Source organism: Gossypium arboreum, chromosome 7 (assembly GCF_025698485.1).
Source record: "Gossypium arboreum isolate Shixiya-1 chromosome 7, ASM2569848v2, whole genome shotgun sequence".
Taxonomy (NCBI): Eukaryota; Viridiplantae; Streptophyta; class Magnoliopsida; order Malvales; family Malvaceae; genus Gossypium; species Gossypium arboreum.
In genome coordinates, this window is record NC_069076.1 from 28,659,061 (window position 1) to 28,685,044 (window position 25,984).

General features: G+C 38.1%; 1 pseudogene; it reads right to left on the bottom strand.

The window, feature by feature from the left end:
* Positions 1–2,726: 2,726 nt before the first annotated feature.
* LOC108473056 (uncharacterized) lies at positions 2,727–15,720 on the bottom strand (annotated as a pseudogene).
* Positions 15,721–25,984: the final 10,264 nt, after the last annotated feature.

Consider the following 25,984-nt stretch of genomic DNA (forward strand, 5'->3'; position numbering starts at 1 on the left):
ATGCTTAATCATAAAGAAAGGCTTCAAGTGACTTGTATGTGCACCAAAGGTTGCATTCATCTCCTTGGGACGTTCATGCACTTGTATGGAACATGTATCCTCATAATTAAACTCTTTAATAGCATGTAGGTTCATAAATGGCAGCATGAACCTAGTAAATTCGTTCTCCCCTTTGTGCATATACTTAATTCAATCAATGTGTTGAATTATTGAGTTAATTCCTTCCTTTGGACGTTCTTGAACCCATCCATGCATGTGTAGTAGCTTATAGGTCAATTCAAAGTGTGAACAGCTACTTCTTGGCGAATAAGTGCCTTGGAAAGTTAGGAGACAGCCACCATACATGCACTTAAGCCATTCATGCATTCTATCATCCCATGCATTTGATCCATTCATGGACCAGCCTTTAATGTCCATACATGCATTCGACACATGCATGAATTTGTAGAAACCTTGCATCTAGCCGTACATGCACCAGCATTTAATACTTCTTCATTCATGAGTGTGGAATGTCCAAAAGAGATGTTTCTTCATCCATACATTGTACTGTCCAAAGGGATGTACCTACATGAGATAAACAAGTCATTAAGATATCTCATGGACACTCATAAATTCGGCATGATGTGAACACATTAATGTCATGCATTAATTCAACTATGTGAACATAATCAATTTATGTAATGACTATGGCATATTAATAACAAATATTAATATAAGACAAGTTTAATGCTTAAATAAATATGTGCAAATTTTTATTTAATGCATTAAAGACAAAACTGAGTTTAAACTAAAATAAGCTAAGCTTTAGCTCGTGAGCTAAAGTTGAGCTGAGGCTAAACTTCTAAGCTGAAGTTGAGCTAAGGTTTAGCTCGTGATTTGAAAGTGAGCTAGGAGTGAGCTCGGTTTAGCTTAGGCAAGATGGATTGAGCTTGAATAAGCTGGATTTGAGCTGGACGGAGCTCGTGGAGCTGGAAAGGAGCTTGGATCAGCTTGCCAACATGTCATTGCTCGGCTTGACAGACTTGCTCGATTCGTGGGGCGTGCTCGTATCAAAAGGTCGGATAAGAGAAAGAAGGATATTGGTTTTGGTTCGAATTGGAATAGGTAAGAAGAATTGAAAGTTCGGATTTAGGGTCCGAATAGGAATAGATGAATGAATTGGTTCAATTAGGTAAGGGGGAATTGAAGAAATGGACGTAATGGTATGAAGGGTAAGAACGAAATGGTATTATGGAATGGTACGAATGGAATGGCCGGTTTAGGTACAATTTGGTAAATGGAGAAATGGGGTTGAACAAAAAGTGCAAACAAGAACCAATACCGATTTGGTATCGACCCATTGTTTATAGGCTCTTTTAGTTCGGTTTGGGTTTGGTAAAGGAAAACCTCAATCCACTATCTAACAAGATAGGAACCTCGGTATGTTTGAACGCCACACTACGAGTAGTGATAAGTTTGATTTCGACAAAGAACAACGGTTGACACAACTAGAACGCTAGGAAGCCAATCGAATCTTTGAACGAAATTTGAGAAAAGTTTTGCCTCACAATTTTGGCAGCATAACATTAACAAAAGTCCAAAGTTTTTTTTTACAAAGAAAAATAACAAGTATTTATAGCCTAAAGACTAGCTAACCGAATGGACACTTTACATACTTAATAATTAAGTGAAGGTCTCATGAATGCATCTTGAAAATTCTAAAAAGAAGTCCTTTGATGTTCATGACCAGATTCGGCTATGGTGGAGATGTTTTGAAGGTTCTTCATGCTTAAGGAAATGAATCATGAATGAGAGACTCCCTTTGACATTAGTTAGGTTTGGCCAACTTGAGTAATTGAGGCAATCAATTCATGTTGTTTGGTGAAAAGTTGGGAATTAATTGAGGAGACTTCATGAGCCAAATTAAGTGTGAATGCCGATTCTTGAAGAGTCCATAGGTGTGAACACTTTGAATTGAAAGGCCATGCCATGTGAACGTAATGTGAACTGAATTTTAAGGTTCATGGAGGGAGATATTCGGTGACATGTAGGAAGTAATGGGAAGCCTCATTTTAGTCAAATAGTCACTTGGAAAATGAACAAGTAGCACACCATACATGAATGGAAACATTCATGAACCTTGAACACATTAAATATGGCCATACATGCACTTAGCCGAACATGCACCTAGGAGATTCAAAGCTCTTAACCGTCCATGCACCTCCAAAAAGACATGTTGCTTCATGCACCATATGTCCATTGAGTTTCTACAAAAAATGTGAACAAAATTAATTCAAGCTAATGTGAGCACAAATGTGAACATTAAATTAGGTTATGACAAATTAATTAACATCAATAAACACTTTTAAGGCATATTTAATAAAACTAATGTGAACTAAATTTAATATGTGGTTTATTAATTAACTAATTAATGAACTTATTAAATAAAAATTTAATAGCAGTCAAATGAAGTCAGAGTAGTCTTTATGAGCTAGAATTCAACTCATGAACTAAAAATCGAGCTGGGCTTGGACTCATGAGCTGGTAGTGAGTTGGACCTGAGCTGGGGAACTGGAAGTGAGCTGATTCCAAGCTAGTGAGCTGGTTTTGAGTTGAATGGGAACTTGCTTGAGCTGGTGGTGAGCTCGATGAGCTGAGCTGGACTTGCAGGTAGTTGCATGGTGAGTTCAAGGATCTGGAATCAGCTTTCTCGGAGTGTCCTAATAGTGTTTCATTCCAAAGTTGAGCTACAAAAGCTGTGATAGACTCCTTAAACTTCTTGGCTTGAGCTCAAGTGACAGGACCTTGTGGTAGCACCATAGAATCCTTGCTCGAATTAGGTGAACCATGGGGTGCGATTGCATCATTCCCCCCTCTTCAAAATGACTTGTCCTCAAGTTGAAATCTGCATCAAAAGGGGTTAAATCTGACACATTAAAAGTAGCGCTGACATTATAATCTCCTGGCAAGTCAATTTTATAAGAATTTTCATTTATTCACTCTAAAACTTGAAAAGAACCGTCTCCGCGAGGCCGTAGCTTAGATTTTCATTGGTCCGGAAAATGCTCCTTGCGCATATGAATCCTAACCCATTCTCTGGGTTCAAAAACTACTCGTTTTCGGCCTTTGTTCGTATTACGCACATAAGACTCAGTCCTAGCCTCGATATTTGATGTGAGCACACCCGGGGCATCCTCGAATGCACACCAAGGATCTATTGAGCTGCCAAAAGGTCCCATGACCCGAGCTCGAACCAAGCAACTTCAAGATGCTATATCAGCCTTTGTGATGCGCATTTGGGATGATAACCAGCTCTATAACGTTGGAGGAGCTAAGAATAACTCCTTGAAGACTCCATGCACCATTTTGCAATCCGACCTCAGCTCCTCTTCAGCTCCCCATGCGCCATTCAGTTCCCATCAGCTCACTTGAGCTCGTTTAGCTCGTTTGAGCTCGAATTTAGCTCGTTTCAGCTCATTCCTTTTTCATTTCAATAAATTAAGTATTAATCTAGCTTATATAACTAAGTTTGTTACAGCTCATGCCGAATTCCCTAGCTCAATTTAGCTCACTAAGTGTTTTTGACTATTTGAGCTAGTGAATTTATTATAAGTTGACTTATAATTATTGTGTTCAAATTTAGTTAGTGATATTAAGTTATTTAGTTATTATTTTAAATTATAATTATATGAATAGTTGTGTGTTATTTAATTATGTTATTTAATTTTGTAGGTTAGCCAAATTTGGAAGATACATTCATGGCATTTAATGCAAGGTGCATGAACGGGAAAGTTCATTGAACGGGAGGATACATGCATCTCCCATGGACGGCACACATGCATGAATGGGGGGTAATCAATGCAAGTGCATGTACGGCTAGGTTCAAGGCCCCTTCCAAGTTCCATGTACAACCGATGCATGTGGGAGGACCCTTGGAGTTTCCTAAGCACCTATTCGGCCAAGAGACACCCTTTGGGAGTTTCATGCATCCCATGGCCGAACCTAGACAATCCCATTGGCTTCCAAAGCTTGCTCATACATGAAGCTGCCCATTCATCCTCCATTCGGCCGAACATGGACAAGGACACCATTGGTCACTTTTCTAGAAGGTTCATTACTTAATCGTTAAGTTCATGAATGGACTATTCGGTTAGCATAAGAAACTAGTATAAATGGTTTGTTGATTTCATTTGTAAAGGACTTTTGCCAAAATTGTTAATAATGAACATTTGTTCTTGTGAGGTTGCTTCCTCTCATATCTCGTACAAGTTTCGAAAGACTTATCTGGCTTGTGCTAGTGGTGTCAATCGTCTTATTTGAACTTATCACCAATCTTGGTATGGCGTTCACCTATCCATCTTTTCACCTTAACAATATAGGAACCGGGGTGACACTTCTTAGTGTTGAATCATTCCTGACGTTGAGTTTGTTTTTCCATTCCCCATCTTTCAACTTTTCCTTCTTGTAACCAAACCGACCCCTTTATCCATCACCCATCTTTGCTACACATAACCGAACCTATTACTAAACTTACCCTTCTTGAAACCTTTCGCTTATTCTAATCCATTATTTTACATTTATTACTAAAATCCGAGGCACGAACGACTCTCTCGAACTACGATCGGGCAACTACATGAATTCGACTCATCTACCCGGGCCGGATCACATCAATATTGGCCCGCACCTTGCTATGTAAATCCTTGACAAAATCTGCCTTTTTCTTCTCATCTGCATGGACAAACTGATCAGTAGGTAAAGGCAATAAATCTAAAGGAGTCAAGGGATTAAAACCGTAAACAATTTCAAATAGGGAGAATTTAGTCACAGAATGGACAGAACGATTATGCGCAAATTCAATATGGGGTAGACAATCCTCCCACGTCTTCAAATTCTTCCGAACGATGGCCCGAAGCAAAGTAGATAGAACTCTATTGATAACTTCCATTTGGCCATCAGTTTGGGGGTGGCAGGTGGTCGAAAACAGAAGTTTGGTCCCTGATTTACCCCACAAATGATAAGAGCATGCCCCGCGAACTTCATCAAACAAGTCTGTCAAGCTAAGCGTTGACATGTTGGCAAGCTGATCCCAGCTCGTTTCCAGCTCCACGAGCTCCGTCCAGCTCAAATCCAGCTTATTCGAGCTCAATCCAACTTGCCTGAGCTAAACCGAGCTCACTCCTAGCTCATTTTCAGCTCACGAGCTAAACCTTAGCTCAACTTCAGCTTAGGAGTTTAGCCTCAGCTCAAATTTAGCTCATGAGCTAAAGCTTAGCTCATTTTAGTTTAAACTCAGTTTTGTCTTTAATACATTAAATAAAAATTTGTACATATTCATTTAAGCATTAAACTTGTCTTATATTAATATTTGTTATTAATATGTCATTGTCATTATATAAATTGATTATGTTCACATAGTCAATTAATGCATGACATTAATGTGTTCACATCATGCGAATTTATGAGTGTTCATGAGATGTCTTAATGACTTGTTTATTTCATGTAGGTACATTCCTTTGGACAGTACAATGTATGGATGAAGAAACATCTCTTTTGGGCATTCCACACTCATGAATGAAGAAGTATTAAATACTGGTGCATGTACGGCTAGATGCAATGTTTCTACAAATTCATGCATGTGTCGAATGCATGTATGGACATTAAAGGCTAGTCCATGAATGGATCAAATGCATGGGATGATAGAATGCATGAATGGCTTAAGTGCATGTATGATGGCTGTCTCCTAACTTTCCAAGGCACTTATTCGGCCAAGAAGTAGCTGCTAACTAATTCTATGTTGACCATAGAGCTCCTTGAACATGTTCACACTTTGAATTGACCTATAGGCTACTACACATGCATGGATGGGTTCAAGAACGTCCAAGGGAAGTAATTAACTCAACAATTCAACACATTGATTGAATTAAGTGCATGCACAAAGGGGAGAACGAATTTACTAGGTTCATGCTGCCATTTATGAACTTACATGCCATTAAAGTGTTTAATTATGAAGATACATGTTCCATACAAGTGCATGAACGTCCCAAGGAGATGAATGCAACCTTTTGGTGCACATACAAGTCACTTGAAGCCTTTCTTTATGACTAAGCATTCATGCACAAACCAAGGGGGAAGAAAGTGTCCATTCAGCTAGTGCATGAATCTGCCAAATTTATGAACTATTTTAATACATTAGTGTGAACGTTTTTATTATTGTGTGAACACCTAGATGCCGAATTTGAATGGTCATCTATGTGCCTATAAATTTTTGTTTTCTTTCATTTGTAAAGGACTTTTTGCCAAAATTTTTATTGAATTTAATCTTGTGAGAATTTTCTTCTCTAAACTTTGTTTGAGACTTTGTTGACTTATCTACCTAGTAGTGGCGTCAACCCTATTTCGTTCACCCATATACCGAGGTTCCTACTTTGTTAAGTAGTGGGTCGAGGTTCTATCATTTTCATTTTTGCCTTGAAAGCCTATAAGCATTTGGGTCGATATTTTCTAATATTGGTTCGTGCTTGCTTTTGAGTTCCTTCTTTCCATTCTTTCATTTACTTTAAACTGAACCTTAATATTCATATTTTAAACCCTTCATTTGAACCCCTTGAATAGCTTCGGCATAATTTATTTAGAAACATCTTTTTTGAACAAACCGAACGATACTTTCTCGTAGACGATCGGGCAAACTCGCATACGACTCGACTCTCCCTGAGGCGGTTCGTATCATTTGGTATCAGAGCTACTAAAATGAGAAGATCGTGCGACGAAATTAATCTCGGGCTAGTCCAAGTGAACTCAAGTAAGTAGGATCCGAAAAAAAAAGAGTATAGAAAAAAAATTTCGTATACCGAAGTTTTCTTATTTTGATTAGTTAGCTGCTGTTGCTATAAAAACAAAAATCTACACAGTCGAAGAAAAAAAAATCGTGTACAAAAAGTGTTTTATTGTATTTATTTGTCAATATAGTACAAAAAAAAAGTTATACAAGTCAAAAAAATTCGAAAAAAAATTCAAAAAAAATTTTGAAAAGAAAAAAAATCTGAAAAAAAAAGTATTTAATGCAATTCGATTGTTGTTCGAATGTCAAAGCCCTTGGTTTGATATAGTTCTTGATTCATCTTCTATTCTAATCTCATCCACGCCACACTTTTTTTTTGTTACCCAATTTCCTTTTCTTTTAGCCAACCCGTAACCCCTCATATGTTATCCTTTGTAAAACCATTTGAAACCGACCCACAATACTAGAGATCAAGTCATACTAAGTCTGTTACAAGGTTAAAAGAGGAGAAAGGAGCAGAAAAAGGCATGAGCGAGTGAGATCATTCGAGTGGAGGTAAAAGCCAAACGAGTGTAAACACAAACGGGAGTGACACCTTTTTTTTCTTCTTCTTTCCGAGCGAAATTGTGAGGTTTGTGGTGAGGTACTTAATTTTTTTTATTTTGTTTTGTGATCTAACATTTTCTTTTTAGCAACAAAAATCATGTCACGCGAAGAGTTCGCCGAATCGGAATACCAATACTTGGTGCAAGAAATGCGAAGAATGGCGACTAAACAAGACCAAAGTGATCGAGTTTCTTCAAATCGTAAAACGAAACCAAGAACCCCACGGAGATATAGCCCCGACTACTACCTGAAAAAAAGTTCCAATTGTGACTCCTTTTCGCCATCTACGTCGAGACAAAGAGATTCATACTATGACTCATATTCATCAACGAATTCGAGAAGTGACTTCGATCGAAAGTCGTTTTCATCAAGAAATTCGAGAAGACGAGAAGCCGATTACGATTTTAATTCATTCCAAGATGGCGTTCGAAGAGAAAGACATACTCCTACTAGATCTTCAAAGAAATCTTACTCGGAGTATTCTTCACGAAGTTTTGATTGTGAATCATATGCAAATAGTTCTTCATCTTTCGAACAAGATTTGTATTCTCATCGTTCTTTTGTACATTCTTGTAAAGAGAAAACAAAGAAAAGAAAAGAAAAAGCAAAAGAAGAAAAAGAAAATGAAATAAAAAGAAAAGAGAGGCAAGAGGCAAGTAAGAGAGAAAATGAGTGAATCTTGAGAGAACTTGAAAAAGCCTTTGAAAAGCAAAAAGAAAATTAAAAAGAAAATGAGATTGAAAAAGAGAACAAAAAGAAATTTGAGAGTGAAAAAGAAGATGAAAAGAAATTGAAACAAAAGAAACGAGTGATTCGGAAGAAAAGAATCGAGTGAGAAAACAAGTGAGCAAGTGAGGATTATTTCTACTAACCCACCTGCTCGATCTTCTTGTGAATTAACTTTTCAGGTTCCTAGAAGTTTGTGCGACCAATTCCATCTACATTACCTTCCAAACGAGAGGTGTTTTAGGTTGTTCAAAAAGGTAAGTTCACGAATGACTACCACCCACTTGCGATCAAAGGTAAGGAAGGTAAGGATTCTTTGTTTATCGAATCAAAGTCACTTGATTTGGATAATTTTTGTTCACTTACTGTTGTTAACGAATTTTTTTTAAAATGTGCCATATACAGCTTTTCTTATGACGATTACTACATTGGCAAATTTGTTGACAACATTGGATTAGTTTTCTCTAAGCGAATTTTGAACATGTTTGATCAAAGTCTGTCACGTAAAAATTCTGATGTGTTTAACCCTGCAAACTTTTTGAACTCATGTGTTAAATCTTTATGTTTAAATATGCCTGCTCAATTGATTTGTGATAAATTTGCCTGTTTGAAAAGTTGCATGTTCGTTAAAAATTCTTTATTTGGCATCCATGTTAAAAGATCTTCACATGATATGTGCAATTGTGTTCTTCATGAACAATCTTTGAGTTTTTGTGTGAAATTTCCATGTAGTGATTTGCATTCCCGATTAATACTCTTGAAGTATGAACCTTTGCATTTTGGTATGCTCGGTTTTGTCAAATCAACATGTGTGTTTAAACTAGTGAAATATAATTCGTGTGGTGAGTTGATTATATCTTTTTCTAATATGTTGCTTGTTGGAATTCCTAATCAAGTTTGTGTGTTCAAGCCTGGTATTTGCTACATGAATTCATTTTATGGAAACATTAAGCACTTGGCATCATTTGCATTCAAATTATGTTTGCTTGATGTTCGAACTTTTGATAAGAAAGTGAAATTCAATGATTTGGGTTTCAATTTTGATTCGTTTACTAATCACCTTGTTTGGCCACATCTGAAATTTTCGTTCCATTTTGAGAAGGTAAGATCGACTTATGCTTTGGGACTTGAATCAAATTTCAATGATGATTTATTTTTTTCTTTTCAGTCCATACCTCCTATTGAAACTAACCTTTTACATTTTTGTGAATGTAACCCTTTAAAAAGCACGACCTGTCATGGTGCTTCGTCACCAACCCAAGTTGATCGAGGTAAAAGGTTTGTTTTACATTATCTGCCCGAAGAGAGAAGATTTATCTTGTTTGAAAAAGGTAAAATCGATCCTAAATTTTCTTCTCTTCAAGATCGACAAGGTAAAGTTTATGAATATTTTCAAATACCTTTACTCTATTCGAATGTTGTTGAAAATCTTTTTGATGGTTTGATGTTTGGAAATTGTTTGTACCTTGTTGTGATTGATTGTTGTCTTTGGCCTAGTAGTGATCCGTTTGTGTTGGAAAGTGATTACACAAATCATGTTGTTAATAAGCGAAAGAGTGATTTAGTTTCCAATTGGCCATGGTTCACTTTGCGTGTACATTCCCATGAATTGTTATTTTTGAATAAACATATTGAAATGTTTTGGATGAGGAATAATGTGTTTAAGTGCCTGCCATCGTTTACAACCAATTATCCCTTGATCCAACTTAGTCTTCATGTTTGCAACGATGGTCTAACGAAACTCTTTAATAAATTTACGTATGCTTGCTTTGTCCAATTGAGATTTTTGGCATATGTTCGATTGAATGAATTTTTTATGAACTATCGAACACATTTGAATCTGACTCCTTTGAGTTTCTTTTTATTGGCTGTGGTAAGAATTTTTCAGGTTTGTGTGACATCTTCCATCCCATTTGACAGTGGAAAACCATGCATGAGTCAAAGTTCTCCCATGGACAAACGGCTTGACTTGAGGACAAGTCGCCTAAAAGAGAGGGGAATGATACGAGCACGCCCTGCGAACTTCATCGAACAAGTCTGTCAAGCCGAGCATTGACATGTTGGCAAGTTGATCCCAGCTCGTTTCCAGCTCCACGAGCTCCGTCCAGCTCAAATCCATCTTATTCGAGCTCAATCCAACTTGCCTGAGCTAAACTGAGCTCACTCCTAGCTCATATTCAGCTCACGAGCTAAACCTTAGCTCAACTTCAGCTTAGGAGTTTAGCCTCAGCTCAACTTTAGCTCACGAGCTAAAGCTTAGCTCATTTTAGTTTAAACTCGGTTTTGTCTTTAATACATTAAATAAAAATTTGTACATATTCATTTAAGCATTAAACTTGTCTTATATTAATATTTGTTATTAATATGTCATTGTCATTATATAAATTGATTATGTTCACATAGCCGAATTAATGCATGACATTAATGTGTTCACATCATGCCGAATTTATGAGTGTTCATGAGATGTCTTAATGACTTGTTTATTTCATGTAGGTACATTCCTTTGGACGGTACAATGTATGGATGAAGAAACATCTCTTTGGGCATTCCACACTCATGAATGAAGAAGTATTAAATGCTGGTGCATGTACGGCTAGATGCAATGTTTCTACAAATTCATGCATGTGTCGAATGCATGTTTGGACATTAAAGGCTAGTCCATGAATGGATCAAATGCATGGGATGATAGAATGTATGAATGGCTTAAGTGCATGTATGGTGGCTGTCTCCTAACTTTCCAAGGCACTTATTCGGCCAAGAAGTAGCTGCTAACTAATTCTATGTTGACCATAGAGCTCCTTGAACATGTTCACACTTTGAATTGACCTATAGGCTACTACACATGCATGGATGGGTTCAAGAACGTCCAAGGGAAGGAATTAACTCAATAATTCAACACATTGATTGAATTAAGTGCATGAACAAAGGGGAGAACGAATTTACTAGGTTCATGCTGCCATTTATGAACTTACATGCCATTAAAGTGTTTAATTATGAAGATACATGTTCCATACAAGTGCATGAACGTCCCAAGGAGATGAATGCAACCTTTTGGTGCACATACAAGTCACTTGAAGCCTTTCTTTATGACTAAGCATTCATGCACAAACCAAGGGGGAAGAAAGTGTCCATTCAGCTAGTGCATGAATCTGCCAAATTTATGAACTATTTTAATACATTAGTGTGAACGTTTTTATTATTGTGTGAACACCTAGATGCCGAATTTGAATGGTCATCTATGTGCCTATAAATTTTTGTTTTCTTTCATTTGTAAAGGACTTTTTGCCTAATTTTTTATTGAATTTAATCTTGTGAGAATTTTCTTCTCTAAACTTTGTTCGAGACTTTGTTGACTTATCTACCTAGTAGTGGCGTCAACCCTGTTTCGTTCACCCATATACCGAGGTTCCTACTTTGTTAAGTAGTGGGTCAAGGTTCTATCATTTTCATTTTTGCCTTGAAAGCCTATAAGCATTTGGGTCGATATTTTCTAATATTGGTTCGTGCTTGCTTTTGAGTTCCTTCTTTCCATTCTTTCATTTACTTTAAACCGAACCTTAATATTCATATTTTAAACCCTTCATTTGAACCCCTTGAATAGCTTCCGCATAATTTATTTAGAAACATCTTTTTTGAACAAACTGAACGATACTTTCTCGTAGACGATCGGGCAAACTCGCATACGACTTGACTCTCCTCGAGGCGGTTCGTATCAACAAAGACCTCCAAAAGTGACTTAAAAATATTGCATCTCGATCTGACACGATCGTACGAGGAATGCCATGTAGTCTAACGATATCCCTGAAAAACAAGTTCGCAACATGAACGGCATCGTCAGTCTTAGTACAGGCAATAAAATGAGACATTTTTGAAAATCTATCAACAACAATGAAAATAGAATCCTTCCTCGTTTTTGTGCGCGGAAGTCCGAGAACAAAGTCCATGGAGATGTCAATCCATGGTGCTTCAGGAATGGGCAATGGTGTGTACAAGCCATGGGGTTGAACCTTTGATTTAGCCTTTTTGCAGGCTATACACCTTTTGTAAACTCGCTCCACATCTTTTCGCATCCGCGGCCAATAAAAATGTTCATGGAGAGTGGCAAGTGTCTTATTGACTCCGAAATGTCCCATAAGCCCGCCACTATGTGCCTCATGCACTAATAGGTCTCGAACAGATCCACAAGGAATACATAATTTACCTTCTCGGAAAAGATAGCCCTCGTACGTATAAAAATTTTCAAAAGGACCTTTCTCACAAGAAACAAATATCTCTCCAAAATCGGAATCGTTTACATAGGAATCTTTTAATAATGCAAAACCAAGAATCTTAGAATCCAAATATGATAACAGAGTATACCTTCTTGAGAGCGCATCAGCCACGATATTATCTTTACCTTTCTTATATTTGATGACATACGGAAATGACTCAAGGTATTCAACCCACTTCGCGTGGCGTCGATTCAATTTATGTTGGCCTTTGATGTGCTTCAAGGCTTCGTGATTGGAGTGAATAACGAATTCCTTAGGCCACAAGTAATGTTGCCATGTCTCAAGGGCTTGTATGAGCGCGTATATCTCTTTATCATACACCGAATAGTTGAGTACAGGTCCATTGAGTTTTTCACTAAAGTAAGCCACAGGCCGTCCGTCTTGTGTCAACACGGCCCTGATTCCAATGCCCGAAGCATCGCACTCGATCTCAAAAGTCTTCGAGAAATCTGGAAGGGCAAGCAAAGGAGCGTTAGGGAGACAATCTTTGATTTTTATAAATGATTTCTCTTGTTCATCGTTCCAAATAAAAGAAGAATTTTTCTTAATAACACTCATAAGTGGAGTAGCAATAGTGCTAAAATTCGAAACGAATCGTCGGTAGAAACTTGCTAGGCCATGGAAACTTCAAACTTGCATAACACTCGTAAGCCTTGGCCAATCTTGTATGGCCTTAATCTTCTCTTCGTCAACCTCGAGACCATTCGCACTAACTACAAATCCTAGAAAAACAGTTTTGTTAGAACAAAAAGAACATTTCTTTAAATTAGCATATAAGGTCTCTTTTTGCAAAACTTCTAAAACAGATTTGAGATGACTTACATGTTCTTCCATAGATTTGCTGTAGATCAATATATCGTCGAAATATACCACACAAAACTTACCGATGAAAGGCCTTAAGACATGGTTCATTAGTCTCATGAACGTACTTGGAGCGTTGGTAAGGCCAAAAGGCATAACCAACCATTCATATAGTCCGTGCTTGGTCTTGAATGCCGTTTTCCATTCGTTTCCTTCTCGCATCCGAATTTGGTGGTAGCCACTCTTCAAATGAATTTTTGAGAACACTTTGGCCCCACTAAGCTCATCTAACATGTCATCTAAGCGAGGAATGGGATGACGGTATTTGATTGTTATCTTGTTAACGGCTCGGCAATCCACGCACATGCGCCATATTCCGTCCTTTTTTGGTACCAATAATACGGGAACAGCACAGGGACTTAGGCTCTCACGAATGTAGCCTTTTTCCATCAGTTCATTGACTTGTCTTTGCAACTCTTTGGTCTCCTCTGGATTGGCTCGGTAAGCAGGTCGATTTGGATTAACCGCTCCCGGCACGAAATCAATTTGATGCTCGATTCCACGAAGTGGTGCAAGACCACTCGGGGCTTCTTCCAGAAAAATGTCTTGGAAATCCTGCAATAAAGACAAAATAGGAGGGGGTAGGGTATCGGGTAAATCGTTAGTAGAAATTAATGCTTCCTTGTACAAAAGTACAAGAACAGTTTGATTCATCACCAAAGCCTTCCTCACATCACTAACTTTTGCAAAAACACTCATTTTCTCAATTTTCTTTTCTTTTTCTTCTTTTTCTTGGATATTTTTCTTGTCACTCTCTTTTGTTTTCTTTTTCTTATTTTTCTCTTCTTTTATTTTTTTACAACTTTCTTTTTCTTTTTCTCTCATTTGCTCAACAGAAGCTTTTAGCTTGATTTGGTCTTCATACACTTGTGTGGGAGTCAACGGCGCCAACATCACATTTTTTCCCATAAATTTGAATGTATACCGGTTGGTATACCCGTCGTGTTGAACTCGCCTATCAAATTGCCACGGTCGGCCAAGTAACAAATACCCCGCATGCATCGGTACGACGTCACAAAGAACTTTATCCGAATACTTGTCGATGTTGAAAGAGACAAGTACTTGCTTCGTTACCTTAAGCTCTCCTCTGTCTTTGAGCCATTGAAGTTTGTAAGGACTCGGATGCTTAGTTGTGGGCAGACCAAGCTTTTCAACCATCATCGTACTTGCTAAGTTGGTACAACTGCCTCCATCGATGATGACACTACATACTTTGCCTCCGACTTGATATCTGGTATGGAAGATGTTCTCTCGTTGGAGGTCATTGTCTGCGCCTTGGAGACTTAGACTTCTCTTTACCACTAGTAGTTCTCCTTCCATAGGTTGTTCTAAGTCCTCCTCGACTTCAGAAGTCGATTCAGACTCTTTCTCTCCCTCGTCCTCCGTTTCGATCTCGCCATCAGCCCTCAACACCATGGTCCTTCGGTTAGGACATTGACTTGCTATGTGGCCCCTCCCAAGGCACTTAAAGCACTTGATGTCCCGATTTCGATTGAAGGACGATTCGGGTGCCTTGCCTTTGTTCACTTCGGTGGTAGGCTTATTGGTTTTTGAAGGAGCCGTGAACTCCTTTCCTCGGGAATTGGAAACACCTTTACTTGTTCCTTGGCCCCATTTGAGAGTGTTGGAAGTGGTAAATCCTAGACTCGGTCCCTTTCGTTTGAGTTGCTTTTCTACCTTGATGGCCATATGGACCATGTCTACCACTTCAAGGTAGTGTTGTAATTCGACAACATTGGCAATATCACGGTTTAAACCAGCCAAGAATTGCACCATTGTTGCTTCAGGGTCTTTTTGCACGTCCACGCGAATTATCGCGATTCCCATCTCTTTAAAGTAGTCCTCGACACTTTTGGTCCCTTGCATTAGATTTTGGAGTTTTTGGTGTAACTCTCGGTGGTAATATGTGGGAATAAAGTGTCGCCTCATGGTCGCCTTCATTTTGGCCCATGTGGAAATAGGACGTTCTCCATTACGCCTTCGGTTAGTAGTTAATTGATCCCACCAAATCATGGCGTAGTCTGAGAACTCTATCGCTGCTAGTTTCACCTTATTTTTCTCAGAATAGTTGTGACATTCGAACACCAACTCTATCTTTTTCTCCCATTCAAGATAGGCCTCCAGATCCGATCTACCTTGAAACGGTGGAATAGACAGTTTAATGTTCTTGAGATCATCATCTTCGCGTCTTTGATCTCGTTGTCGGTGTTGCCTACGTCGATCACTAGCATTAGACTCTTGTTCGCTTTCAAGATCACTAAGGTCGTTTGCTTCATCGTCTTGGAACCTTCGTATTCCCCGATTTTGATTTGGCCTCTCCCGCCTTTGTCTAGTCGCCTCGGGAGTTCTTTCACGTTGGCCAATTGTTTCAACTTGGAATAATCGATCTTTGATTGGGTTGAGCCTTCGATCTAGGGGTCGCTCCATTTCTTGTAATAAGGCTTGCATATTTAAGTCGGGGATGTTGCGAGCGGGTTGTCTTGCTGGACGGTCTTCCATATTGTGATCTGACTCTTGTGACATTTAAACTATAGTCAAATAAACCTCACCACAAAACCTCACAATCACCCGGAAAGGAAAAGAAAGATGATTCACTCACACTCGTGTTTACGCTCAAGGATAGGCTTTTACCTCCACTCTATTGTGCTCACAACTCTCGTGCCTTTTACCTCTCGTAACTTTTCTCGTGATTTCGTAGTAGATTCGTTAAGGCTTAGTCCTTGGTCTAGGTGGTCGGCTCAAAAGGGTAACAAGGGATTGATGTATTCGGTTTAGGGTAGGCTGAAAGAGTAGGGAATTGGGTTAAAAGTGTGGCGTGTATATGATTAGGGATAGTAGAATAGAAGATGGATCGGGACTGAATTACAATAGAACAAGTTTTCACTTCTTTTTTTTTTGGATTTTTTTTAACTTGTATAACTTTTTTTTGTACTATATAAGCAAACTAAATACAATAGGAACACTTTTGTACGCGATTTTTTTTTCTCTTCGGCTGCTAGATTTTTGTTTTTGTAGTAACAGCAACAAATTAATTAAAATGAGAAAACTTCGGTATACGAATTTTTTTTTTGAATCCTACTTACTTTCGTACACATGGACTAGCTCGGGGATGATTTTGTCGCACGAACTTCTCGTTTTAGTAGCTCTGATACTAGATGATACGATCCGCCTCGGAAGAGTCGAGTCGTATTAATGTGCCCGATCTCGATAAGAAGTTACGTTAGGTTTAATTGAAAGGTCGGATAAGAGAAAGAAGGATATTGGTTTTGGTTCGAATTGGAATATGTAAGAAGAATTGAAAGTTCAGATTTAGGGTCCGAATAGGTATAGATGAATGAATTGGTTCAATTAGGTAAGGGGGAATTGAAGAAATGGACGTAATGGTATGAAGGGTAAGAACGAAATGGTATTATGGAATGGCACGCATGGAATGGCCGGTTTATGTACAATTTGGTAAATGGAGAAATGGGGTTGAACAAAAAGTGCAAACAAGAACCAATACCAATTTGGTATCGACCCGTTGTTTATAGGCTCTTTTAGTTCGGTTTGGGTTTGGTAAAGGAAAACCTAGATCCACTATCTAACAAGATAGGAACCTCAGTATGTTTGAACACCACACTACGAGTAGTGATAAGTTCGGTTTCGACAAAGAACAACGGTTGACACAACTAGAACGCTAGGAAGCCAATCGAATCTTTGAACGAAATTTGAGAAAAGTTTTGCCTCACAATTTTGGCAGCATAACATTAACAAAAGTCCAAAGTTTTTTTTTTACAAAGAAAAATAACAAGTATTTATAGCCTAAAAACTAGCTAACCGGATGGACACTTTACATACTTAATAATTAAGTAAAGGTCTCATGAATGCATCTTGAAAATTCTAGAAAGAAGTCCTTTGATGTTCATGACCAGATTTGGCTATGGTGGAGATGTTTTGAAGGTTCTTCATGCTTAAGGAAATGAATCATGAATGAGAGACTCCCTTGGACATTAGTTAGGTTCGGCCAACTTGAGTAATTGAGGCAATCAATTCATGTGGTTTGGTGAAAAGTTCGGAATTAATTGAGGAGACTTCATGAGCCAAATTAAGTGTGAATGCCGATTCTTGAAGAGTCCATAGGTGTGGACACTTTGAATTGAAAGGCCATGCCATGTGAACGTAATGTGAACTAAATTTTAAGGTTCATGGAGGGAGATATTCGGCGACATGTAGGAAGTAATGGGAAGCCTCATTTTAGCCAAATAGTCACTTGGAAAATGAACAAGTAGCACACCATACATGAATGGAAACATTCATGAACCTTGAACACATTAAATATGGCCATACATGCACTTAGCCGAACATGCACCTAGGAGATTCAAAGCTCTTAACCGTCCATGCACCTCCAAAAAGACATGTTGCTTCATGCTCCATATGTCCATTGAGTTTCTACAAAAAATGTGAACAAAATTAATTCAAGCTAATGTGAGCACAAATGTGAACATTAAATTAGGTTATGACAAATTAATTAACATCAATAAACACTTTTAAGACATATTTAATAAAACTAATGTGAACTAAATTTAATATGTGGTTTATTAATTAACTAATTAATGAACTTATTAAATAAAAATTTAATAGCAGTCAAATGAAGTCAGAGTAGTCTTTATGAGCTAGAATTCAACTCATGAACTAAAAACTGAGCTAGGCTTGGACTCATGAGCTGGTAGTGAGCTGGATTCGAGCTTGGGAACTGGAAGTGAGTTGATTCCAAGCTAGTGAGCTGGTTTTGAGTTGAATAGGAACTTGCTTGAGCTGGTGGTGAGCTCGATGAGCTGAGTTGGACTTGCAGGTAGTTGCATGGTGAGTTCAAGGAGCTGGAATCAGCTTTCTCGGAGTGTCCTAATAGCGTTTCATTCCAAAGTTGAGCTACAAAAGCTGTGATAGACTCCTTAAACTTCTTGGCTCAAGCTCGAGTGACAGGACCTTGTGGTAGCACCATAGAATCCTTGCTCGAATGAGCTGAACCATGGGGCGCGATCGCATCACTTGTAACACCCCCAAACCCGGCCTGGAAGTTTGGCTCAAATCTGGCGTGTCACATTGAAGTGTTTTTTGAAAAACATGTCCCCATTAAAAACCCTTCTTAATAATTAAAAACTTATACCCTTTTTAAACCTTGTTAGAAAACCTCAGCTGAATAACACTCTTAACAACTTTGTAAAAATCTTGGTAGTTGCGGAAGCTTAATTTAAAAACAATTGCGGATACGTGATGTTTTGAACAACAGTGTTGCTTTAGAAAACCGTGTTCTAATACTAGCAATTATAAGAACAATAAATAAAATTCCAAATTTGAAATCCAAAAAAATTACAACGGCTTTACTACAACCCACATAAAAACATTTAAAAGTAATAATCAAAACTGTAACATAAATAGTGTGTGTGGCTTCCTCTGAGCCCCTTGCAGCTCCGATAAAACAGTAATTCTGTAAATCGAGGGTAAAACAGTAATTTTGTAAATAGAGGGTAAAACAATAATTCTGTCAATCGAGGGTAAAACGGTAATTCTGTAAATTGAGGGTAAAATAGTAATTTTGTAAATCGAGGGTAAAACGATAATTCTATAAATCGAGGGTAAAATAGTAATTCTATAAATCGAGGGTAAAACGATAATTTTGTAAATCGAGGGTAAAACGGTAATTTTGTAAATTAAGGGTAAAATAATAATTCTGTAAATCGAGGGTAAAATAGTAATTTTGTAATTCGAGGGTACTTTGATAATTTTACAAGTCGAGGGTATTTCAGTAATTTTACAAATCGAGGATATTTGGTAATTTTACAAACCGGTACTTTGGTAATTTTACAACTGGGGGTATTTCAGTAATTTGGTAAACTAAAGTATTCTAAACAGGGATAACAATATGAATGGGCCTAAAGCCCTTCTCAGCCCAAATGGGTCCACACGCTCGTGTGGCCCTTTTAGCCCAAATCTAGCCGTAGATATGAGATTCACCTAGCCTAGTCCAATATTTACTACACAATCAAACAACTTATCCAATTGGGCCCGTAGGCCCATTGGGCCCACATGGCCCCTTTCGGCCCATCGCAGCCTGAAGTAGCCATCTTACAGCTAGAGTAGTGAGAAATACACACCTGATAGAGACTGGAGTTAATTCGCACTCCGAGCACTCTTAGCCGACGCCCAACCCAACCGAGCACGCCATAAAGCGAAGGGGATCAGCCAAGAAAGGTACCTTTACTCTCCTCATGGTTCTCTCTATTTAAAGCCAGCTCTCCATCTACTCTTATGTTAGCTTCCCGATGTGGGATCCCTCCATCACCAGTGTTTAAAACCAACACCAACTCTTGTCATCCCAATATAGCAAAATAATCAACCTTTGGGTGCCAAGGGATTCGAACCAAAGTCCTCTCACATGCCAACTCACGCCACCACCACTAGGCCATCAACTCATTTGTGTCATAAATCCAACACATTAAACTTTAAAGCACACCTACTTGCTTCGAAATTTATTGAAAAGAAAAACCAAAATATATTGCAAGAGCCAAGACTTGAACCTTGGACCCCTTGCTTCCTCTATGGCGTCACTTCCTTGTCCCCTAAGTGGCGCCACCTTGCCACTACACCACACTCCTTTTTGTGGCACAATTTCCCCAACAATATTTTAAGGCCTACCTACTACACCCAGGGTTTGATTCACCTTAAACCAAAATTTTTGCTAGAGTCCAGATTTGAACCCAGGACTTCTCCAACACTTCTCAGCACACTTAACCACTAAAACAAGCCTTCATTAACGAAATTTACATGCACAACAAAATATTATAAGCTGCCTTCAACTGCTTCCATGCTCAAGGCCCAAAACTTCTAGGCCCAAATTTAGGGTGTTACAAGACTGATGATGCTACTAACATTGCCAATTTGTTTTTCAAGGAAGTCATTAGGTTGGATGGGATACCCCACACTATTGTCTTCGATTGAGATACAAAATTTCTTATCCATTTTTGGAGGACATTGTGGGGCAAGTTAGGCACCAAATTACTATTTTTGATAATGTGCCACCCCAAAACTAATGGCCAAATGGAGGTAGTTAACCGAGTCTTATCGACCTTATTACGGGCCATTATTTGGAAGAATTTAAAATTGTGGGAGGAATGTTTGTGACATGTGGAGTTCATTTACAATCGAATGGTTCATTCAGCCACAAAGCCTTCTCCTTTTGAGGTAGTATACAGTTTCAGCCCTTTAACCCCTCTTGATTTAGTTCCTTTGCCCTCTAACCAGCTGGTGCACGTAGATGACAAAAGAAAAGCTGACTTTGTTAAACAGCTTCACAAGAAAGTCAAAGACAATATTGAGAGAAGAACTGAATAATATGTTCGAGGAGCAAACAAGGGATGCAAACGAGTTGTGTTTGAACCCAAAGACAGGGTTTGGATCCATATGCGCAAAGAAAGGTTTCCTGAGCAACTGATACGATCCGTCTCGGGAGAGTCGAGTCGTATTCGTAGTTGCCCGATCGTCGACAAGAAGTTACGTAAAGTTTAGTTGAAGGAGTTGGATAGTTGAAGAAAGGCTAAGAAAGAAAGGTTAAGAAAGGTTCAAATAGGTAAGATGGATTGAGTAAAAAAAAGGTCGATATGGTAAGAAATGGACAATTTTGTCGATTTGGTACGAACTGGTTTCGAAAGAAATATGGATTGAACAAAAAGTGCAAACAAGAACCAATACTGATATGGTATTGACCCGTTGTTTATAGGCCTTTTGAGTTCGGTTTAGGTTTGGTGAAGTTGACCTCAACCCGCTATCTATCAAGATAGGAACCTCGGTATGGTGAACGCCACACTACGAGTAGTGATAAGTTTAGTTTCGACAAAGAAAACGGTTGACGCAACTAGGACTCTAGGAAAGCCAATCGAATCTTTGAACGAAATGGAGAAAAAGTTACCTTACAATTTTGGCAGCATAACATTAACAAGAGTCAAAAGTCCTTTTACAATGAAAATGAACAACTATTTATACTTAGCCTATGCTAGCCGAATAGTCAAGTTCATAGGCTTAACAACTAAGCAATGTAACTAATAATGGCTATGAAAATTCTAGAAATGATCTTTCAATGTGCATGTCCATATTCGGCCGAATGGGAGGTGGATGGAAGACTTCATGGCTAAGCATTGATGCACTTGGATGAATGGTCTTCATGCATGCTTGGGTAGGTTCGACCAACACTTTAATTGAGGCATTAAGTTCATGTGGTTTCATCCAAAGGTGATGTCTTAAATGGGCTTCATGAAGAGACAAAATAGGTGTGAACATAGGAGCATGAATAGCCTTTGAGGTGTGAACACAAGTAGTCGAATGGTTGCATGTGTGAACTCCTAGTGTGAATGCTTTGATGTAAACATGGGGAAGAGATTCGACCACTTTGGAGAATTGAAGGATAAAGTGACTCTTGGCTGAATGGTTGCTTTGGAAAGTCCAAAAATCATCATTCCAACTTAATTCATCCATGCATCTTGCCGTCCAAGGAGTGATGTACTTGCAACATTAAAATCAAGCATTAATCACCAATGTGAACACATTAAGGTGGCAGCAAATATGAACATATTAAACACACTCATAAATTCGGCTAACACAATAAATAATTGTGATAATTTGGACACATTAAATCCTATTTCAACCAAGACATATTAATAACATGTAATAACCTAATTAAATTTGGCACACCTATTTAAAATGTCCAGAATTAAACAAATTAATTATTTAAATAAATATGTTCAAATTTATTTAATGCATCAATCTTATTTAATAGCTAGGGACGAATAGACTTATTGAGCTCGATATAGGTGCATGAGCTAGTGATGAGCTGGGGGTAAGCTCGTGAGCTAAATTTGAGCTAGGTTCGGACTCATAAGCTGGACCCGAGCTGGGGAGCTGGACATGAGCTGAATCTGAACTAGTAGCAAGTTGTAAGGTGAACTGGAAGAGTTAATATAAGCTTCCTCGCTGCGGCTAGGCTGAGTTTCATCCCAAATTCGAGCTACAAGAGCTGAAATAGAATCTTTGAAAGCCTTAGCTCGAGCTCGGGTGATAGGGCCTTGTGGAAGCGTCAGATGATCTTTACTCGAACTAGCTGAACCATTGGGCATGCTCGCATCAGCAACGAAGGTCAAAACTTCTACCAAAGGGTGATGGTCCATTCCAAGTGTTGGAGTAGATCAACGATAACGTCTACAAATTGGATTTACCCAGTGAGTATGGAGTTAACGCTAGTTTTAACATTGCTGATCTTTCCCTTTTTGATGTAGGTGACGATTTGGGGATAAATCACCTTGAAGAGGGGGGAATGATGCGAGCTTGGCCAAGGAGCTAGTTGCTGAACCCTTGGAATTACTGTTGGGACCAATCACCTAAGCCCGAGCAAAGAGGTTCCAAGAGACTATTTCAAGCTACATAGATCGAGCTTGGACAGAAGGAGTGTTTGATCGACAAGTGACCAACTCAACAAGCTCATTTTGCAACAATCTACAAGCTGACTTAGTTCGTTTCAACTCAAAGGAGCTCAATTCAACACAAAGCTAGCTCATTGAGCTAGTTTCAATTTATTTACTTAATGCATTTATATTGCTGGAATAAACTTAATTGGTTTTGTTAGTTAATTAGTTAAATTTCAGCTCAATATAATTAATTAATTTAATGTGTCTTAAATCTAAACATTTTAATTTAATGTATTAAATATGTCTTATATTAGTATATGTTTTAATGTGTCTAGTTAGGACATAATTTTAATTTCATCACACACAAGTAGATTATGCGTTTGACACGTCAACCTTTTATCACTAAAACTCAAATTTTGTTTGGGCTGATTTATTCATACTTCATCAAAAATCTTGCCAATGTCAAGCCCATTATAAACAAACGCGTCATACCACTACTAACACAAAATCACCATCAATAAAAATATGACAATCATTCAAATCAAACCTTGTATGTGAATAATCTTTATCATACACAATCACACTTTGTTCATGCAGATTTAATCAAACATCTTCAACAGAATTGCCAACAACAAACTTATCATAGGAAAAACTTTTCATGGCATTAGTTGAAACAAAGTCATTAACAATAATAAACGAACGAAAATTAACCAAAACATAGTGAGGAGATCTTTTGAAAACTAACTCATCGGCATTTATCTCAACAGCATTCAAATTTAGTTGTCGTGATTCAATAACTAAAGACTCCTTACCTTGCTTACCTTTGAGCACGTGTGGAATAATTTCACCTTTAACCTTACATTTTTCAATCAAATGGAATTGTCTCTCATCGGGAAGGTAATTGATGCGAGCTTGGCCAAGGAGCTAGTTGCCAAACCCTTGGAGCTACCTTTGGGACCTGATGCAAGCTTGGCCAAAGAGCTAGTTACCAAATCCTTGGAGCTGTGGTTGGGACCAATCACTCGAGTCTGAGCAAAGAGGTTCCAAGAGACTATTTCAAGCTACATAGATCGAGCTTGGAAAGAAGGAGTGTTTGATCGACAAGTGACCAACTCAACAAGCTCATTTTGCAATGTTCTACTAGCTAACTTAGTTCGTTTCAGCTCAAAGGAGCTCAATTTGACACAAAGCTAGCTCATTGAGCTGGTTTCAATTTATTTACTTAATGCATTTATGTTGTTGGAATAAACTTAATTAGTTGTGTTAGTTAATTAGTTAAATTTCAGCTCAAAATAATTAATCAATTTAATGTGTCTTAAATCTAAACATTTTAATTTAATGTATTAAATATGTCTTATATTAGTATATATTTTAATGTGCCTAGTTAGGACATAATTTAATTTCATCACACAGAAGCTGATGTGAGCACGCCCAGGGCATCCTTGAATGCAAAACAAGATCAAATCGAGCTTCCAAAGGGTCCCATGACTTGAGCTCAAACCAAGAAAATTCAAGTTGCCATAACAGCCTTGGTGTTGTGCATTTGGGATGATAACAAGGTCCATGACGTTGGAGGAGCTAAGGACAACTCTTTGAAGACTCAATGCATTCTTTTGTAATCCGATCTCAGCTCCTCTCCAGCTCCCCACGCACCATTCAGCTCAAATCAGCTCGCTTGAGCTTGATTCAGCTCGTTTGAGCTCGAATTTAGCTCGTTTCAGCTCATTTCTTCTTCATTCCAATAAACTAAGTTTTAATTTAGTTTTTACTTACGTTTGCTACAGCTCATGCTGAAACCCCTAGCTCAACTTAGCTCACTAAGTGTTTTGACTATTTGAGCTAGCCGAATTTATTAGTTGACTCTTATTTAATTTGTCCAAATTTAGTTATTGCTATAAGTTGTTTAGTTAATATTTTAATTATAATTATATGAATAGTTGTGTGCTATTTAATTATGTTAATTGATTCATGTAGGTTAGCTGAATGTGGAAGATTCATTCATGACAAGATGCATGAACGGGAAAGTACAATGAATGGGAGGATACATGCATGGATCGGTTCAATGTTTGGAAGCTATACATTCATGAACATGGAGGGTTAATGAATATTAAAGATGCATCTCCCATGGACGGCACACATGTATGTATGAGGGACATTTAATGCAAGTGCATGTACGGCTAGGTTCAAGCCTCCTACCAAGTTCCATGTACAGCCGATGCATGTGGGAGGACTCTTGGTGTTTCCTCAGCACCTATTCGGCCAAGAGACACCTCTTGGAAGTATCATGCACACCTTGGCCGAACCTAGACAACCTGTTGAGCTTCCAAAGGTGTACATCCATCAAGTGACTTAAAGCTCATGCATGAAGCTGTCCAAACACCTTCCTATCAGCCGAATCAAGACAAGAAAATTAAAGTGATTATTCTAGAATATTCTAGCTAGTTCATGTCCGAATTTGCTTAGCCTTTAAGCTAGCTAGTTTGTCCATTCGGTTACTACATGTTTGCCTTTAAATAGTTTGTTGATTTCATTATAAAAGGACTTTTGCCAAATTTGTTAATGAACATTGTTCTTGTGAGGTTGCTTCCTCTCATATCTCGTACAAGTTTCAAAGACTTATCTAGTTTGTGCTAGTGGCGTCTACCGATCTTGTTTGAACTTATCACCAGCTTTGGTGTGGCATTCACCTATCCATCTATCCATATTTTTCACCTTAACCATATAGGAATCGGGGTGACACTTTTTAGAGTTGAATCATTCCTGACGTTGAGTTCGTTCTTCCATTTTCCATTTTTTTCAACTTTCGTTCTTGTTAACCCAAACCGAACCATTTATCCATCACCCATATTTGCTACATATAACCAAACCTATCACTAAACTTACTACTTTGAAACCTTCCGCTTATACTATTTTTATTCTTATACTACTATCACTAAAATCCAAGGCACGAATGACTCTCTCAAACGACGATCGGGCAACTAAGTGAATTCGACTCAACTACCCGGGCTGGATCACATCATTTGGTATCAGAGCTTGTAAATCGAGAAGCACTGACATTCGTATCAAGTTCTTATTAGGTTCATTTTGTAAAAAAAATTTGAATATAAAAAAAATTTGTATTTTCGTTTATCCTTGTAAAAGTGTTATATTGAAGTTGAAAAAAAATGAAATTATAAAAAAAAATTGAAGTGAGTAAGTTCTTTTCTACTATTTACATCTTGTTTCGATTGTTTTTATAATCTTTTCATCAATTTTAACTCCCCCCCCCAAAAAAAATGCCACACTACACCAAAGAAACTTTTCTTTTAGCCTACCTGTACCCATTCATT